The sequence below is a fragment of the Hipposideros armiger genome, unplaced genomic scaffold (genome assembly GCF_001890085.2).
Source record: "Hipposideros armiger isolate ML-2016 unplaced genomic scaffold, ASM189008v1 scaffold_76, whole genome shotgun sequence".
NCBI classification, from domain to species: domain Eukaryota; kingdom Metazoa; phylum Chordata; class Mammalia; order Chiroptera; family Hipposideridae; genus Hipposideros; species Hipposideros armiger.
This window is the reverse complement of record NW_017731426.1, coordinates 3,746,659-3,752,658: the sequence shown is the minus strand read 5'-3', so window position 1 is coordinate 3,752,658 and position 6,000 is coordinate 3,746,659.

The following is a 6,000-nucleotide window of genomic DNA, read 5'->3' as shown; positions in this document are numbered from 1 at the left end:
CCATGAAGAAAGGAAAAAAGTTATATATTTCAGTACTTTTTTGAATAAAGGACTCTGCATTTTTATTTTGCCCTGGGTCCCACAAATTATGTACCCATCACTGGTCTTAGCGTTTGTGACTGTAAAAGCACTTGGCAGTGTCTGATACTTGCAGTAATTGTTCCTGAAGTTTTATGCTGTTAAAAGTGTAAAAGGGGGCCAGACGAGAGGCTCATTGGTTAAGAGCTGGCTCAAGAGTGTAAACGCTAAGCAACAGATTCGCCGGTTCGATTCCCAGCCTGAACTGAGCTGCCACTGAGCTGCCAACAGGTGGCAGAATGGCTCAGCTAAAAAAAAAAAAGTGTAAAACAGGTGCCGTCAAGAGCAGAGGTTAAAAATGGATGTTCTGGAGTCAGATGGCCTATGTCTAGGTTAAAATCCATGTTATTTCACTTTGTAGCTGTGTGATCTTGTGAAAATCCCTTAACTATTCTGGGCCTCAGAAAATAACAATGCAGACATCACAGAGTTGTTATAGAGAATCAGTGAGTCAACGTGCCTAAAACAATGCCTATAGAACATATAAACATTCATTACATTTTTGGAACTCAATTTTGCTGTTGTTTTTGTTATTGGAATACAGAGGAGGGAGAAATGAATTCGATCTCAGAGAAATCAGGGAAGGCGTTACAGAGGTGATAACATTTGAGCTGTCCCTTATGAACTTCACATTCATAAGTAAAGTCAGTGGAAATGAAAAGCCAGCTGTAGAGACAGCTTGAAAGGGCCTACACCATTTACTGACTCTGATGGCCAGGCCACATTAATCAGAGTCCTCCAAACTTTCAAAATAACTTTTGTAAAACTATTTATGCTAGCATGCTATTCTCTTTACATGTTGATTTATGCTCTTAGGAAGACCATTATAAGAAAAAAATAAAATTCTTTAAAAAACACATAGTTGTCAGAAACAATCCAAGAGTCCCTCACTGGAAGACTGCATAAGAGAAACTCTTAGCAGAATAAAATTGCTCCTAATGTGCAGGCAAACACAGAAATCAATCAGCCTTTTCCCGCAGCTCTTGTCTGTTCATTTTATATAGTTGCCCAGTTTGACAAGAAATCCAGAGAAGGGCTGAGGAGTGTTGTCAGCATAAAGATGGGAGAGAAGTGATGTACTAGGCTAATAAAAGGACTCACAAAGGTCCCTGAAGTCATAAATCCTTCCTGCGGCTTTTAAAATCTGTTTCCTTTGTAGAATTGCGATGATGGAGCTTTGACAGAGTGCCCTTTCTATCCTCTCCCCTGCATGTCGGGAACCCCGAGCTAAGTGCATGGAGAGAAGACAAAATGCAATCTAACTTCCTGCCTTAACTATTCTCCTCTCACTCCATGAGGGTCTGCTGCAGCCTTGCTGAAGGAATCAGTGCTGCCTGGGCCTCCCTGGTCTTCACCTGCCTGGGCTGCTCTGCCCTCCCCATTAATTCTTCTGATTGCCTCTTTACCACATGCACTTGGAGACCTAACTGAGTCTCACACATCAGTCTAATTCTTGACGCTAATCCTTAGCATTTTCAGTAAGTAGGTGGCTTTCTTTTTGGTTTCAAGTCAGACTCTTCAGGTAAATCTGGAATGGAAACTATTGCAAATTCTGCATTGGATTTTGACTTACCACAATGTATGAACAGTATCCAGGCATTCCACAGATAGGTCACCTTTGAACATGAGCATTAATCACAGGGGTAGAGGAGGTCATTGAGAAGACGTGACCTCTGATCGACTGGAGAGCTGGACCCAGCCAATAAATGTTCCTGACTTCTTCCTCTGTTCCACCCCATTTTCATAGCAGGAGCCATTTCAAGGACACAACCTTGAAAGAGTCAAGTGTTGTTCAGGTGGGTGGTATACGTGATTGAACTCAGCTAAGGCTTCTATATAAATTTTGGCTAGCAGGTGCAGAGATCTACTGGTTTTGTAGGCGCCGAAGTCAAGCCTCCTTTGTAAATTCCCTTGCTTATTAAAAGTGACACCCACCAATTAGGAGTGGTCTGCCACTTTCTTCAGTCTCTCCCTGCCCTCCTTGTCTACTGCAGATATCATATTTCCCCCAGGAGAACTCCTGAGGTTTCCATCCAACACACACACACACACACACACACACACACACACACACACACAGTCAGCTTTCATGATTCCATATTTGGGATAACCTGCTTTCCTGTACTTGGAAAATACAACTGATATGTATACTAATTCAGGCAAGATACAATTAGGAAAATAAATTGATAAATGCCACTATAAAAATGTACTATGCAAAAGAAAATATTAATGTATTTTTATTGTTGGTGTTTTTATTTACCTATATATTACTTTCCCTTTTATACGATGTAAATATTTCAAGGTTACTGGAGATATATAGGAACCTAAGTGCACCCCCCTAATAAAGATATTTTTTAAAAAGCTAAAAAAAATCTACCTTTTAAAAAATAAATCTAACAGAAATAGACTTGTAGATACAGAGAACAAACTGATGGTTGCTAGATGGGAGGGGGGTTAGGGATGGGTGAGAAAGGTGAAGGGAGTAGGAAGCACAAATTTGTAGTCACCAAATAGTCATGGGAATGTGAAATACATTATGGGGAATATCAATAATGTTGTAAAGAGTACATAGGATGTCAGATGGGTACTGGGCTTACCGGAGAGATCACTTCATAGATTATATAAATGACTAACCACTAAGCTATACACATAAAACTAATATAAAATAATATTGAATGTTGCGGGACATGTAGGAATATATAGTCAATGGTATTGTAATAGCTATGTACAATGTCAGATAGGTAGTAGACTTGGTGGGGTTATCACTTTGTGGGGGGTGTAAGTGTCTAATCGTTGTTGTTTTGTACACCTGAAACTAATATAAAATTAAATCTAAATTAGCTTTCCCTTCAACCATCTATGGCAGCAGTATATTTATTCCAACTCTACTGCCAGTGCCACAAATATTTGTGAGCAAATAAGTCACTATATCTCATATTCCTCTATCCAGGAAACAAGTATCATCAGCATGGGTCTCATAGTGATTCACAACTTGGAGCAGAACTGCAGCTGACCCAAATGTAGTGGGAGCAAGGTGTAAACCTGGGCTGTGTGTGAAAGCAGCATCCCCTGGTCTGGTGAGGAATTCAGTGCAGCTATAGGAGAAATCTAGTCTCACTACTTTATAGCCACTTTTGCATCCTTTATTTTCCGTATGCAATTTGAGCTTACATGTCATTCACTACATGTCAGTCATTGGTAAATAATTTCAGGCTGTTGTGACAAGTTAATTTTGTTCTTAGAGGATGAGGATCGCGGCCACTGAGTCTTTAGCCACTGCTCACAGGGATGATGCATGAGTGTGTAGTCATGTATCTAGAGATTGGGCGAGACGGTGGTCCCCAGGGTCAAGCTGGCCCAAGAGGGTTTTCGCCTGAGCTGCCTGCAGTACCTTCAGCAAGAGAAAAATGAGGATCATGGTCAAGAAGAGATTACAGCTAAAACTGGGGAGCTAATTGTTATGTCTGAACTATAAGATAAGTTGCAAAATGGGAGATTAAGTAATGAACTCAAAAACTAGGAGGATCAGAATCGGGTGAAGGTATGGAGTAAGAAGAGACCCAGGAATGAGTCCCAGGATGAGAAGTCTAAGACTTTAAGACAACAAAAGGGTGAGGGAATATTTGAAGCTTATTTTTTTGATGGAGTCACAGAATCCTGACAAGATTCAAAAGAAAGTTCCTAAGGCTCTGAAGGCAATTCCAAAATAGCAATTCCAAGAATGTTTTTATCAGTGACAAAGTGACATTGAAGTGTATAAACATCCCAAGATGCCTACTTTGAAGTGGGGGGGGGGGCGGGGAAGCACCCATTTGGGTGCATGAATTCTGGCATCTTTGTTAAACATCAGACATACTACTTTAGAGTGACTCTTTAAATATGCACTATGTTCAGATACAGGAAAAACCAACCTGGAACACTGGTGTGTTTTATTTCTGTGTTGCTAGAGGTCCTATACTTTGTTGTTTTTCTCAAAACACAGTCTTCTCATTTGAAAATATTTATGTGTGTATGAGAGGACAGGAGTTTTTGTGCATTGTTCTTTGAAACTTTTTTTCTACATTACTGCATTCTCACACATCTTTTTCCATGGGGCAGAATGACTCTGTTTTTCTTTATAACCATCAGTTCACAAATCCACAGGGGCCCTACATGGCACAGCTCATGATAACTTTCTAGTTCTGAAAGATTTAGGGGGAAACTATATTAACTTTATATCAGCAGAAGAAGCAACTCGACTTTATTTGAAACCTTTATCAGTCTGACCCCATAAGGAGAGGTAGCTTGGCTTTTCTAGGTTGCAGTCAGTCGGTCTGTTGACACATCTGATGACTGTGATTCAAGTCACCGTCTGAATTTCACCAGTTCACTTTGAAATTTGAGGCTAAATCACTTCACCTTCCGGAATTTCAGTTTCTTCTCCCAGTGCTCCCTACCCACTTCACAAAAATGTGGTCAATATTAACATCAAAAGGCTTTGAACACTCCCAAAGAAAGGTATGCCTCCAAATACAGAGGGTGCCAAAGACATGAATACACATTTTAAGAAAGGAAAAAACTGTATTAAAATTAAGCTGATGGTAACCATTTTGAGCACCTCTTGTAATTGCAAAAGTCAAACGTGACTTGTATTCATCTTTTGTTATAGGTACATACTGAGTATTACAATTTTAATAGTTTTCCTTTCTTAAAATGTGTATACTTTTTTTGGCACCCTCTGTATATGGCATCAAGTAATCTGAAAAGCTCCACTTTATGATTATCATATAAATAACCAAGAGAATTTTATCAAGAGACCAGTTACTTTGTACTAAATTCAGCTAAATAATGGGAAAAAAATGCATGGGAGGCAGAAACTAACATATGTCCTGAAGATGTATATACAATACAATAATGACTTTAACTGGGATGGGAATAAAAGTAAATCATTAAGCAAACTGTTCATAGGAGGTATTTTACACGGTTGATGTGCTTGACTTTAAGTTACTATCCTTCTCATTTTGTCAAGGACATGGAATTCAGGGCAGGGGATGAAAATCTAACAAAACGATTAATATCATTAGTCACCAGAGAAATGCAAATTAAATCACAATGAGATAAATACACACCCAGTTGAATGGATAAAAGTAAAAAGATTGACATTACCAAAGGTTGGTGAAGATGTGAAGCAGTCAGAACACAAATAAATTGCTGGTGGGAGTGTTAAGTGGGACTTTCTTACAAAGTTAAACTTTACCTACACAATGACCCCACCTACACAATTGCCTTTCTACCTATTTACCCAATAAAAATGAAAACATATGCATATTTCCAGAAAAAAGTTATACAAGAATGTTCATAGCAAATTTATTTGTAATAACCCTAAACTGGTAATAACCGAAATGTCCATCTATTGGTGAATAGATAAAATGTGGTATAGTCATACAATTGAATACTACTCAGCAATAAAAAGGAGAAAACTCCGGATACTTCAATAGGATCTCGTGCGAAAGAAATCAGACAACAGAAATGTGTCAGGTTAGCATTAACTATCCTGCTGTTATGTCCACAAAGACTGTTGCCCATTTCCAGTCATATAACATATCTCTTCACACACACACACACACACACACACACACACAAACACACATGAAATTTGTGGCATTTTAGAATGTAAAGTCATTACATTAAATAATTTTAAATTTTTCAGTGCTTTTTATAGGCCAGGTGTTTTACATGCATTGTGTTGCTTAATCGGTAAGGTACTCTGATCCTCATTATTTAGAAAAGAAAACGAATGCTCAGAGAGGGCAACTGCAGTTACACAGCTAAAAATAAAGTTGGGACTCAACTTCCCATCCATCTGAGTCCAGGGCCTGTAGGAAAAACCAGTGCCCTCACCTGGCTCTCACTGTTTAGTGCTAGCTTTGTTTTTACAGAAAT